Raw genomic sequence first — 14,760 nt, forward strand, 5'->3', positions numbered from 1 at the left:
GAAAGGTCAGCTCAAAACTGCCCAAAGGCAAATTTGCCATTTAAAACCAGCAGTCACATTCCTGTGGATGAAGTCATCACTAGTCTTAATCAATCACTACTCCCTTGAAGTGAGGCACTGCTCAGGTTTTAGGGTCTCTGTGTATGTATGAGTGGGTTGTGGGGTAGAGAAGAAAGCAACAAAGCAGTGAAAGGAGCTGAAGGGAGTGGGCAGTGAAACAATTGTCTCTCTCTGTTATAAGAGCAAGGGCTCTTTGAAGGAACTGTTGCATTTATGCAGATTCTTCAGGACTGCATATGAATCACGGGTGATGCTGGGCACCAGGCAGGTGACAGTCCTACTTCTGCTATGACTGCTAGCTTGCCTTCTGTTTGCATGACCCCTTTGCTTTAAAAACCGCACAGAAAAATCCCTTTGTCCGTCCACTTCCAGGGTAAAGGGAAGGCTAGGTGAATCTGTCCTTTGGTAAAAGAAACGATGGGATGTACTGAATATTAGCAGGGCAGAGATGAGATGAATAACAATGATAATAAAAAGAACATTTATGGAGAACTTAACATGGACAGACCGAATGTTAAAAGTGTAACACACATGGGGCCCTGGGGTGGCTCAGTCTGTTGAGCGTCCGCCTTTGGCTCAGGTCATGATCTCACGGTTTGTGAATTTGAGCCCCGTGTTGGGTTGTGTGCTGACAGCTCAGAGACTGTAGCCTACTTCAGATTCTGTGTCTCCCTCTCCCTCTGAGCCCGCCCTGCTCGCACTCTGTCTCTCTCTTTCTCAAAAATAAAATAAACATTTAAGAAATTAAAAAAAAGTGTGACACACATTATTTAATCCCTCTAACAACCTATGAGGCACGTACCACTAATGGACAGAGAGGTTAAGGAATTTGCTTAATATCACATTCCTACTATGTGGCTGAACCAGGATTCCAGAGCACAGGCTCTAATATTCCAAGCAGTTAGACATGTGATGAGCATCTTTTCCCAAGAAAAATTCAGGACATGTGGACTAAAATATATTAGCACACCTTGGGTACAAGGGAACTGGACATTTGTGATTTGGACTGTTGAGGAAAATGCTGGCAGTGAAGTCACCGGCCTTTAAATACCAGAAGGAAATTATGTTCAAATTTCTGTTCTTGCATCCTTGGCAATAAAGAAATTATGCTGTTTATATTTGGAGTGTGCAATTAGCATCATCCTGATTGACCTATTGGAAATTAAAAATAGTTTTGCTTAGAGTCTACCAAACCACTGATGAGAATGTTTCCTGATAGACTTGGTAGAGATTCCTGATGCTTGTGACTAGAGCTTCCGTTTGCCATTTAGGGAGGGTTTAGTTTGGTCATAATCAACATTTTCACCAATTTCTGAAGTGTATATTGAGCTTTCTTTTTCTTTTTTTTTAAATATAGAGTATAACTGTATTACTAACCTATGTGAGGTAAACAGAAACGTCATCTCATGTGGTGACTTCTGATTTCTGCACTTTGGGGTCAGAATTTACAAAGGAATTATACATAAATAAGACACACTTCTAAGCCTGTCTGCAGGGTTGACTTTGTATGTGGAGGTGGAGTGAGAAGATGATTGGATAGTGTGATTTGAGAGTTTCCAATCATTGTCCTGACACTGTCTGAAGCTGTGGCCAATTTGCTGATATCCTCTATGGAAAAGAAATGGAAAAAAAAACTGTTTGGGTTACAGTAATGATGAATTGAGTGAGAGATCTGAAGTTCTGCCATTTCGTTTCTTCCTGGGGCTTCTTTCTATCTATACCATTTCTAACACTGCTGGCCAACACTAGAGAAATAATTAATTTCTGTGAGTAAGGAATCACATTCTGTATACCAGATCAATAGATTTTGGCCCTGAGGAAAGTTTTCATGGAACATTAATGGGAAGGAAGGATGGTCTTTATTGACCACCTATTATGTACTTGACAGTGTATATATAGGCATCTTACACACATTAGGGCATTTAAATCTCCCAACAGGTCTGTGTGGTAGTGACTGGGATGGAAAGAGACTGGAGAATGGGGAGCACAGTACCTAATCCTAAGTAGGATCTCTCCTTGAACTGGCCAAATGTCCTATGTTGGACTCATAAGTCCATATTCAGATCTAATATCTCACCACTTCAGTGGTGAAGAAAGTGAGACCTAGGGATTCTTACTGATTTTTTTTTATAGTAGTTATAGCTAGGGTTGTGGTGGAACAGAATTCTCACCGATAATCCCTATTCTGGGTCTCCTGGCTGTAAAACCGGCACCCCTGTCCTGGAACATGGGGAGGAAGCGTAAGATGAGAGGTAAATGTGGATTGGCAAGTCCTTACTCCTTACTCCACCTCTCTGGCTAGTCATGAGGTCTTGCATGAGCCCCTCAGTCTTTGTGTGCCTTTTTCCTCTATTGCAGAGAGCAAACATTTTGATACATGGGATGGGCCTGGTAGACAACAAGCCTTCAGTAAGGTGAGCTATTATCGCTATGTGTGACTAGTGTGACAAAGATCAAGTGCAGAGGCTGTTCCTCTGCCTGGTTCTTAGGACTGGACTGGGGATCTTGGGTGGCTGGCAAAGCAAAGGGCAAAAGCTTCTTAGTCAGTGGTAAATGGCTCTTTTAGGATAATGGATGCTGAAGAAAACCTTGGTCATTTCAATATTTTGCCCTGAAGTGGTCCTAGGGAGTTATATTCTTTAAACCTGGAGATCCCTCAACTAAGAGCAAATGGTAAGCATTAGTTGAGCTTATTCTTGAAATTATTATTAAAGAAAGCAAGGCCATATGTTAAGAATACAGGGATACAAAGGTAGGATAAACAAGCACGGTGCAACCGAGGGCAGACGTTTCAGTTCTGACTAATTTAAGTTCATTTTAATGGACACCGTCTAATTCAACTGATTGTGAAGTAAAGTGAGCTCTATCTCTCACATAGTCAGAAAAGAAGCCGCTCATTGATTTTTACTTCACTATCCTCTGAAATATAGTAGTTTTACAGACTTTTAATGACAGGAAAAGTGCTTCTGTTTTGTTTTCTTTTGTTTCTTGAGGGCGAGGGGTTGGTTAACAAGCCACAGATATCAGTACTGTGCTGCATAGTTTGTGAAACTTTAATGTTTTCCAGTTTCAACTGACTGAAGACATCCTTGCTTTAAATGGAGATACAAAGAAAATATAGCACATGGAATCCATGTTAGACAGTTACACAGTTTAATCATCATTTGGAAAATAATCCTGATTATAATTATAAAAGCACTGTAGACTCTAATAATCTGTAGAATTAATCTACTATTTATTGGGCCATTACCATCATTCACTATGTTAGGTGTTGAGGATGCATTGGTAAGACTTAGTCTCTGCCTTTCAAGAGTTCATGGCTTAGTGGGGGAGAAAAAGACATGGTGAAAAAAGTACATTCAATGTAAGAAGTGTCATCGTAAAATGTACAAAGTGCTAGCATAGGAAACAGCTCTTTCTGGGAACACTTGTGAAAGCTTCACTAAAAAGAATCTTACCAAGCTAAGAGTTCCAGAAGATGATTACAAACTATGACTGTACTGTAGATACACGTGGTCATTCTTAGAAGCTTGAACATATGTCAAGCTAGTGAGAAGTATGGCAGTGAACTCCCAGTTATGCCTGTGTAGATTAGCTATACTGCAGGATTTGGGAGTGGCTCTCTCTGTCCCATCTCAAAATCTGCTGACATCTCAGCTCTCCCTCTTGCTACCCAGAACATTCCTGAATCATGCTGCCAGTCCAGGAGAGAGGCTATTTTTCTCTTCATATGTCTGCTATTGGAGGCATATAGGAATTATCCCATTTTCCATCTGACTCTACCAACTAGGGATCACTTCCATTTGCACAGAATATCAGTATACTGGAAAGCACCTTTTAATACAGTATAAGCAGCTGGTAAACTGAGGTAGCAGTTGTTATTTGGTGTGGAAGGAAACAAAGGCCACACACACATGTGATGGAGGTTACATCAGAAAGAAAGGAATTGGTCAAATGTGGTCAAAGGTCTTCCTCTGCCATGCTACAGATAAAGCGTTTAAGAATTACAGCATGATAGGTTCCTGAGAGCTTCAAGCTTCAACAATATTGCACATGTGTGTGCTTCTGATATATGTATGCATAACTGTATTATGAATGTATGTGTGATTGTATACGTGTGTATGGGTATATATGCATGTGTACATATATCTGTCCATTTCTAAGTGTGTGTGAATGTGTGTGAGTTTATAAATATGTGAACAAATGTGTGACTATATTTGCGTGGGGTGTGCCAGATCGGACAGGCTGGAAAGTAAGTGTATGGAAAGTAAGTGTAAGACTACTCATATCCTCCCGGGCTGTCTCTCCCCACCCCACCTCCACATCGCCAACTGGCAAAAGCAGAAAGGATGCTCTATATGACCTGAGACTGCATTAGAAAGTTTGCACTTCTTTGAGGCTATTCCACCTGGGAATCTCATTGGTTCCCTGCAGGATGGTGGATTTTGCAAGAAGTCTGCGGATTCCCCCAGGACGAAGGGACTGCTGCTGACACGCTAGGCTGAAGCCAACCGCCCCCCCACCCCACTCCAACCCCACTCCCACCCCGCCCCCGCCTCCGCCGCTTCCCAAGTGGTCCTGGGTCTGCAGCCGCCTGCTCTGCAGAGGCGGGCCCGGCCGGGGCGGGCTCGGCGCGGCGCGCGCGGCCCGCGGGCTGGAGTCGGCCCGCGGCGCAGGCGGGAGGGGAGCGGGAGGGCGGGGGCGGCGGCGGCGGGAGGCCATGCCTCCAGCTGCGGAGGCTGCCGAACAGCTGGAGCCATCGCGGTCACCTGCGCGGCGCCGTCGCCGTCGCCCTTGCGCCCCGGCTGCCCGGCCCGCGGCCGGCGGACTTTGCGGAGGGCGCCCGGCGTAGGCGGCGGCGAGTGTGGGCCGAGCCGGTATTTATAGCTCGGTGACAGCAGCGGCGGCAGCGACGCCGGCGGGCCGTCTCGCCGCTCTTCCCAGCGAGGCCGCCGGCGCGGCGGAGGGCTGTGCTCGCCCGGCTCTCCGGTGTTGCAGACACCCCGCGCCCGCGCGGCCCCAGCCGGTGAGTACGCGGGCCCGGGCGCTGGGCGCGCCTCCCCCGCCGCTCGGGCCGGCCGCAGCGGAGCCCTGCTAGCCCGGCCGCCCCCTCGTCCCTGCCCGCGAATGCGGAAGCGGCCGCGGCCCCCCGTCCCCCAGTTCCCCCGGCGCGTTTCCTCGGTTCCCGAGGATGGCACGCCAGGAGGCAGGGTTAAGTGTCAAGCGTGGGGGTTGGGGGGTGGGAAGAGGCGGTAACGGATGCACCGGTCCTTTTGCGAAAGGGCAGTTGAGACTCCTAGGTGGAAGGCTGTCGGTGAGGAACCCTGGAACTCCGGGGCTCCCAGGGTTACCAGGACAGACCTTGAACTTTCCTCGCTTCGCTGATTACTAGCACTGGAGCGCTGGAGAAGCACTACGTATTGTTTGTTAATTAAATTAACAGGTTGCTGTTTTGGGGCGTTCCCCATAAAAGCAAAAAAGCAAAAAAACAAAACTTGAGTGTTTACTAACTTTATTGTGGCTAAAGAAAGCTATTTGGCGATTCCTATTTTTGAAAATGCCATAGGCCCACAAGTGTAGTAGGTCCATGTGGTAACACTTGGGCTACCATTATTCATTCTACCCTCTGTGGAACAATGAACTCTGTGTATGGGTGTGAGAGCGGGTAGTAAACATCACATGCTTGTTTTAGTATTTGTGTGTCTAATGAACCAAAAAAAAGGGTATGTTGAACAAATATATTTACCCCTCATTATAAATGACATACTGTTTGAAATCCATAGAAGGACTTCTAGGAAGATTTCAGGGTTTAGTTTTGTCTTCAGAAAACATTCCTTACAATTTATTGAATATAAAGAATAGTAGAATCTCTGTAAAAACTATTTTTGTTGTAAAGTTTTTAATTTTTTACCATGCCTACACTTCCTAACACCCCCCCCCCCCATCTATGTAGTTTAAAAGCACGTATGGATTTTGAAATTTTAACTTGGGTGTTTATCCCCACTCCCACTCCACCTCCATTTGATCCTTTGCTCAGAAACCAATACTTGTCTATTTTATTTAATATGCTTCTTTAAACTGCCAGCTATTTAAAAAATAATTTCAGATATGAATGAATTTTACTTTATTCTTGAACTATTATTTTCTTTGGTGTTTGTTTAGATTCTTTATCATAAACAGATATTGCTAAAAAGAGCTCTAAGCATTTTTAAAGAATTAATTGGTGAATATGTTTCAACTTTATGACATGAAAGTGTTCATAAATACTTTGCCATTTTAATGAAAAGTTAACTAATTAGAGAGAACTCCAGACCTACTTTGCTTCAGCTTCTCTGTTTTAAAAATTTGCATGATTTAGAACTTTGTTATCCCAAAGACTGCAGGATAAGAACAAGGAAAGAAAATCACTTAAGGTTGAAAACAATATGAAGAGAAAGTCTAGGAAGGGATTTATGGATATGATCCTCTAAATTAGCAAGGGTACTACAAATACCATCCTGGTATCTATGTAAAGTCACTTAGGGTGGTTTCATTGATTGACTTAAAAGGTTGCTTTTTATTTAAAAGGCTGTATGGTCTCTGGTATTGGACCAAAAGCAAGAAGTTCCAACTTAGTTCTGTTATTATTGCGATTTGTGTTTTTAAAACCTGTATTAAGCATTCGCATTATGTAGAATGCTATATGTAATCTCCTCATGCCTGCCTTTCATCTAACATTTCAGGATAATATACCAAGACCTTAGGGCTGGTCCAGGCAAATGTATATTTGGTTTCTCCATTTTTCTGCCATGTGTCCTTTTATAGACTTGAATATCCCCTTATCCAGAGTTTGTTCTCTCTGGAATGGAATCTTCAGTGTTTTTTGTTTTTTTTTTTTTTTCTTCTTACTCAAGGCTGGTTCATTATCCCATCATGATCCATAATTTTTTTTTTCATTTATTAATTCAATAGCAAATATTTGTTGAATGCCTACTAGGTACAAGTTATCACCTAGTACTTAATGGTTCCTAGTGCCCCTGCTTCCTTCCCATTGGAACTTTAGTCTGTATTTTATACTTCTCGGTGTAGGGACCATAGTAGTTATTGAGAATATTGACTTTGGGGTCATAGAGGTACTTCTCCTGTTTCCACTGGTTGGTACCTATATGACCTTGGGCAGATTATAACCTTTCTGAGTCTCCACTCCTTTATTGGTAAAGCCAAAGGGCTGGTATAAGGACTAACTGAGGTACTGAATGAAAAGTACTTGCGTAACATATAAAAAGCACTAAGAAATGTTAATGATTATTGTGCTGTCCATGTCTGCTTCGGTGGTGTTCCTCTCAGGAAATGGCAGTTCCAGTCTGGGTTTTGCCAGGCCCTGCCCACATCCAATCCATCATGTAACTGTCGTCAGCTCTTCCGTTTAAATGTCTGGAAGTTCATACATTTCCAACCACCAGACAGAAATGTGGCCCTTCTGACATGTAACTCACATGTGTCACTCAGTCTCCTGTTTCCCGAATCACACAAGGGAAAGCCCACACACATTGGACGGCTTCAAGGCCAGATCACTAAAGGCCACCTCACAATCGGATGCTACCTTGCAGGCTCCATCTCCTTTCACACTCCCCTGCATCCACAGTCTATCCGGTCACACTAGCTTTTTTGCTGTTCCTTAAATGTGCTAATCATTCACTCAGCACAGATTTTTGCAATGTTTTGTTCTCTGTGTCTAGGTCCCTCTTTCCCAGATACCTGCTTGCTTCCCTCCCTTCCTTGAGGTTCTGTCCAAATGTCACCTTATAGTGAAGCCTACTTTAATTTCCCTCCCTGCTGACATTCCCCAGTAACTTCCTCCATCACCTTACAGCTTTTTAAAATATTATGTATCTATTTTCTTTTCTGTTTAAGGTCTGTTTCCCTCAGTGAGACTGTAACATGCAAAACAACAGGAGTGTCATCTGTTAGCAACCCTGATGGGTAGGCCAGTGCCTGGCACAAATAAGCAACTGGTAAATGTTGAACAAATGAATGATGAATGTTATCATGGAATTAACACTTTCTAAATACGATTTTGGACAAGTAGCTTAAGCTTTCTGAGCCTCAGCTTCAATATTTGCACAGTAAGGATAGCATTCATCCTTTACCTTGTACAGTTGCATTAAAAATACTTTAATGGTGAGAATAACATAAAAAATCACTCCGTAAATGTAATGTGTAGGTGCTATTACCATCATGCTCATTATTAGTGGGAATGACCAAGACTCATTTGTATTTTAACAGTGGCCTTCAGGGTAGGAAGTGGCTGGAAATGACCAGGCACTTTACAGATGAAATCTCCTTAGGTCTTCACTACAGTGCTCTGAGTGAAGTACTTTTACTGGGATTTTACTGGCGAAGAAGTGGAATCTCCAAGAGGTTAGGCATTTCCCCAAGGTCACAGAGCTAGTAAGTAGCAGTTAGAACTGGACCATATTCCTCCCAGCACATCAGGCTGCCCTTTGAAAAACTCACGCTCCTGATTCCTTTGAATCATTCTAGTGTCATTCTAATGGTGTGGTTTTGCCCATTAAAAACACTAAAAGGTAAAATATGATATAAATATAGGCTGCTATCCTTATTTATCTTTTAAGGAAAAAATATTAAACAGTTTTAAACTGTGTCTGCCTTTTGGAGGTAGAATTTTATTTTATTTTAATTTAATTTAATTATATTATTTTCTTAATGCTCATTTATTTTTGAGAGAGAGAGAAAGACAGAGTGCGAGCAGGGGAGGGGCAAGGAGAGACGGAGACACAGAATCCAAAGCAGGCTCCAGGCTTTGAGTTGTCAGCACAGAGCCTGATGCAGGGCTTGAACTCACAAACTGTGAGGTCATGACCTGAACTGAAGTCGGGGACTTAACCAACTGAGCCACCTAGGCTCCCCTGGACATAGAATTTTAAAAGCAATTATCCTAGGGATTAAATGAAATGATTGTAAACAGTGTTCTGTGAACTGCAAAGAACTTTAAATACTATGCTAGAACTAGGGTAATTGAAGAAAGGAGGCTCTTCTTTGTCTTGTAGCCTTTAACTTTGTCTTGTACTAAAACAGCCAAGAATGGCCCAAAGTACAGCTGTATGTGTCACAAAGTGCATACCACAAAAAGTAAAGTACTGGAAGTCTTTTTAAAAATTATTTTTCAAGAGATTGGATTCAAGGTGCCGGGCTACAGTTTATACTCTTGGCACAGTCATCTTTTCAAAGCCCTTTAATAAGAGCTAAGAGAGGTTCCAGGTGAATTTTCAGACATAAATGCTAAGGAGCTTCAAAAAACTTGGAGAGATTCTTTTTTTATTTTAGACCGGTGCCCTTCACAATGGAAGTGCCCTGTGCACGTTACCTGGTTAGGTGTTACTAGATGCTGAGACCTGTATTCGCAGGGCTGTGCACTCAGTGTACTCTACCTGGCCAGTAGTAGTGTCTTTTGTAGAGCATTAATTCATCAAGGACTTTTCCAGATGCATCCATAAATTAAAAAAAAATTTTTTTTTTAAATAAAATAATGTTTATTTGTTTTTGAGAGACAGAGAGAGGCTGAGTACAAGCAGGGGACGGGTAGAGAGAGAGGGAGACACAGAATCTGAAGCAGGCTCCAGGCTCTGAGTTGTCAGCACAGAGCCTGACTCAGGGCTCGAACTCACAAACCGTGAGATCATGACCTGCGTTGAAGTCAGATGCCCAATCGAGTAAGCTACGCAAGCGCCCAATTTTTAAAAATGTAAGGGTAAACTCCATCTTTTTAAAAAAATTTTAATGTTTATTTTTGAGAGAGAGAGAGAGAGAGAGAGAGCATGAGCAGGGGAGGGACAGAGAGAGAGGGAGAATCTGAAGCAGGCTTCAGGCTCTGAGCTGTCAGCACAGAGCCTGACACTGGGCTCGAACTCATGAACAGTGAGATCATGAACTGAGCCAAAGTCGGACGCTTAACCGACTGAGCCACCCAGGTGCCCCTGCCAGGCGCCCCAAGGGTGTCCTCCATCTTAATCAGACTTGTTATTATGCAAGAACTGTTGCCTGAGCCAGGGTCCCTTCTGAGAAAAATGAAATTCACTCTCCTTCAGTGTTTTCCTTTATTCGTAAAGACTCTAATAAGTGATGGAGGCAGGGTACTCTGGTTCAGTTAGATTATTACAACGATTCTTGGGGGATCTATTTTGTTGTAGTCCACGACCTGATTATCTTTTACTTAAACTGTTGAAGTTGCCTATAAACTTATTTTCCCCACTTTCATTATGCCTCATACCAAGTTTTCATGATCTAAGCTGACAGAGAATTCTCTCCCAAATTCTGCTCTAGTCAGTTATATCACTTTTCAGTTCTGAAACTTTTCATTCTCTGGTCTCTATTCAGTAAAATACACAACAACACTTTTGCCTATGTTCCTTGAATTGGCCCCAAATTATCCTTGCCTCTCACAAGATGCCCTCAAGCAGTCTGTGCTCCAGCCACACAGAACTCCAGATGCACCTCCTACAGATGAAGAAGAAAGTCTCTTCTCTGCCTTTGTTCAGTGCCCTCCCAACTTGAGTATCCTTACCTCTTTCCCATTTTTCCTTTGAATACCTCTCCATTCTTTGCCTTTAGATTAGCCGAAATACAATACTTGTAGTAAGATGTATAGGATTCCTAATATCTATGATAAATATTAGTCCATCTAGAGCTGGAAACCATGACTGGAGGCCTGTGGATTATCAGAGTGTAAAGTTCCAGCCTGTAGCCAACCAACTTCTTCAATCACTGCTATAATGTGGAAAAGCAGAGGCTTCCAAGATATTGGTAGTGACATCTACCTAATCATGTCATTACTTACAAGAGGGAAGTGAATGGTGTGGATTAATCTAGCTCTCAGAGATGTGTTCTTTTTAGGCATAGTTGGAAAATCACAGAATGAGCATCAGTGATGCATTGCAAAAGAACAATCAGATCAACCCAACTACTTACACTTGATGCTCAGAGAAGAACAAAATTCAAGCAATCCTGTAGTCAGTTATGTGACCCCGATTCTTTCTGATCATGCTAGCCAGGTCCGCTGGAATAGTATGAATAGACTTATTCATCCTAGAAGTACTGTGAATCTTTTATATCACACAGATTCGTTATCAGAAACTTCCTAACCAACACGTAATGGGTAAGATTTTGGAATTTTTTCCTTTACGTGGGAAGGCTTGGTGTAGAGCGTTAATGACAAGTGGCTTGGATTTGTATCCTGGTTTTGGCCCAGACCCATTTTGTTATTTGGTACAAATTACAGATTCGTAGGTCTCAGGTTCAAATTTGTGAAAATAAGAGTATTTTCTTCATTGGGCTGCTGTGCAATTTAAATAAAATTTGTAAAGCTCATTAGCATAGTGTCCTGGTATATGGTTAAGTACTCAATGTTAGCCGTAGTGATAATGATGATAATGCAGAGTCTGTGTAAAATGAGATGTTGTTGGGTGGGATCAGTGGTGAGTCAGCGTGGCAATTTTTGGGTTCCAGTGCTTTTTTTCTCCTTTTTTTTTGTTAGTGAAAGGTAATGGCAGGTTGCTGTGTCTCATCTTGCCTGAACAATAAGGAGGCTTCTCTTTCTAAGTGTACCGATCACCCCTCCCCATCTAGTAGATGTCCATCGATTGCCCACTTTGAGCCTGTCCCCGTGCTGTGCCCTGGAAGTGAACAGCCCTTCACTGAGGATCTTATGACCCAGTGAGGGAGACAAACACATAAATCGATAATTTTACTATAATATACTAAGACCTAAGATAGATCACATTTATTTAAGATAAAAGCTCAGCTTTGGTGGCAGAATTGAGTTTAAAGAAATTAAAAGGGTTTGTAGACTATGAATACTGTGTAGCATATTCAGTTTGAACCATTTCAATCCTGGATTATTAGCACTAGAGTCACTGAATGATCATATTGCTTTATGTGAACTACAGAAGTGAAAACAGTTTTGGTGCTTTGCATGCCTGGTACCTAGGGCTGAGATGACAAGGCAAGCTTTGGGTGACCTTGTGGATGAAGTCAGGAAGTGGGGATAAGTAGAAGTTTCATTCAAGTTATTATGTAGGTTTTGAAATTTGGGACCCCCTGGAAGACCTCACTTCAGCTTTGGCATATGAAACAAGAATAAATATCAGCCATGTTTAGCATAAAATAGACCAGTAATTCCGCTGGTCTGTGAGTCACTGAATCTGTTTGTGGAAATAAAGACTAGCCTGCAGACCTGATGGGAAATATTTATTGGAAGAAACACTTCCAGCTTTATGATATATTAGATCAATCAATCTAATATAGATATATGATATATTAGATCAATCAATCCATTCCTATTGGAATGGATTTGGATTCAGATGCTGGCTCTTCCACTTCCTGGATGTGGATAGGCAGCAACCACTCTGATCTTTGTTTACATGTAACCTGGGGGTGATGGTACCATTCATAGCATGCCTGTGGGAGTTCAGATCAACAAGTACAGGATTGTTGCTCAACTCTACAGTTCTCTGTCTTGAAATAATATAAGTACTGGAGAGGAACAGCTGCCTCCCAACTTTTTTGAATGTTCTAATTCAGTTTGGGCACGTGGACATTACATAGCTCACTAAACAAGATTCTAAAGTTAAAAACAACAATGATAAAATAAGTATATGCTAACCCTTCACAAAGCATTTATTCAATAAGCAATCAAGATCCTATGTATTCAGTGTTCTGAATCCTGCTGCCTTGCTTGTATGTGGGTGGGGGGAAAGGAGGTGGTGGGGCAACTACAGGAGAATTCTGCATTGGTAAGAGAAGCAACCTAGAAACCTGTTTAACTTCATAGATGTTACTCATGCCCTGTTCTGATGGGCATGTAGGAGTGAGTCCTGCTTCAAGACTCATTGGCCTTGAGATGATTTCTATGTAGTCTCTCGTGATAGCGGTCTTTGGACATTTCTAAAAACATTGCATGAAATTGAATTGACAACTCATTCTGGCATCCTTGCATACTGAGTATCATGAAAATGCATGATGCTCATTTTTGTGCTTCACCACTTTGCTCTCTTTCATGTGATAACCAACTACTGCTATACTTACTGGGTGATGAACTTCACATTAGAAAACAAAATCTTGGGGTGCCTGGGTAGCTCAGTCGGTTAAGCATCCTGCTTCCACTCAGGTCATGATCTTGCAGTTCGTGAATTTGAGCCCTGGGTCGGACTCTGTGCTGGCAGCTCGGAGCCCGGAGTCTGCTTGGGATTTTGTGTCTCCCTCTCTCTCTGTCCCTTCCCTGCTCATGCTGTCTCAAAAATAAACATAAAAAGAGAAAAAAATCCTTGTGCAGTCGCCATTTCTAAGTTGTCTGAGCCGCAGCCCCTGGGAACAGACATTTCAGAGTATTCACAAAGATCACGAGGGACTTGAAATTGCTTAGAAGGCACAGAGACTATCTGTTTTATGAGTTATATTTCCAGTCCTTTTGTGTGTTTACATTGCTTTTCTGAAATAGTTAAGACAAGTCTTCATTAACTTAGATTGTGGGTTTGATTGATATCCATCACCCCAGAGTGTTGGACAGGACTTGGGAGCCTGGGATCCTATTCTCAGGTCTTCCATTGACTTAGAGTTACTTCAGGCTTGTGGCTTGATCTTTGTGCTTTTAGTCATGTGGAAATGAGAATATTTGTCAATGGGAAATTTATCAATTTACCAAAGTGCTCAGGATTTGTGAAGGATTCTTCCACTTATATATTTTTTGCCTGGGTATAGAAGTATACTCTATAGAGTTAATATAATTATCTCTGGAGAAGAATGTGTCTCCAGAAAGCATTCAAGGGATGATATCCCTGGGGCTGGGCCCTGTGTCTTTCTAAGGCAGGGGAAATGCCTGGAACTGACTGGGTGATTTGGCTCTACAGTTGACTTCAGAGGCTCAGATAAGAGCTCTGCTGGCTGACTTTGGGCCAGTTACATAATCTGTGCGAGCCTCAGTTCCCTCCCTGTAAAATGAGGTGATGGGAATGATAATGACGGTATTTCAGAAGGTTGTTATGATAAAAATAATTTAATGATGCATGTAGACATCCAACACAGAGCCTGGATGTCATATGCTGTAGGCTTTGTAAGGGTCCCTTTTTTCTCCCAGTTCTAAACAAATTGAGAAAGGAGAGAAAAGAATTGGCAGATTTCAGTGACATTACTACCTTTATTGTTATGTTTTGATCTCAGCTTTTATTCAGTTTTATTGTTATGCTTTGATCTCAGCTTTTATTCAGCTTTGTTGCTGAAATCATAGAGATATAGCTTAGTCTGAGCACCAAATGGGTTCACAAAACTGCATCCCACAATTGGATAGACTTAATAACAACCAGTCACAGCCTTGGTGAATCTAATGCAGGCTTGTGTTCTTTATAGGCAGGCTGCCTCCCAAAGAGAAAGGAGGAGGTGAGCAAGATTTTGGAAGTGGGGTCTGCACAAAAGAGTTTTAAGAAAGCTCTTTACTCTCAATGCACCCACAGATAGAGGCATAGTATGTATTTTGCAATGCCTCTGTGCCTTTCCAAATGCCTAGATTGAGCATTCTTGCCTTCTCCCCTGGGGAAAAATTCCTACTAATCCTTCAGCCCTGAACTTGGGTTTGTCCTCTGTGCAGTCTTCCCCTTTTTCCTCACTTCCCACAAGCAGAACTGTCCAGTCCCTCCTGCATGTAACTCA

The 14,760-nt window shown here is 42.3% G+C and overlaps 1 protein-coding gene across 3 annotated transcripts in view; it reads left to right on the plus strand.

Annotated features, from left to right (window-relative positions):
* The first annotated feature begins 4,946 nt into the window (after window positions 1-4,946).
* The window catches only part of TMEM117 (transmembrane protein 117), a 483,102-nt gene continuing 473,288 nt past the window's right edge, over window positions 4,947-14,760 (plus strand). For 2 of the 3 annotated variants that reach the window (XM_053226143.1, XM_027035936.2), the window contains exon 1: window positions 4,947-5,086. The gene's annotated coding sequence lies outside the window, so the exon portion shown is untranslated. Of the gene's footprint in view, window positions 5,087-5,139; window positions 5,272-14,760 lie in introns of those variants that run through there. The other variant, XM_053226144.1, reaches the window with a different exon arrangement.

Source organism: Acinonyx jubatus, chromosome B4 (genome assembly GCF_027475565.1).
Source record: "Acinonyx jubatus isolate Ajub_Pintada_27869175 chromosome B4, VMU_Ajub_asm_v1.0, whole genome shotgun sequence".
NCBI lineage: Eukaryota > Metazoa > Chordata > Mammalia > Carnivora > Felidae > Acinonyx > Acinonyx jubatus.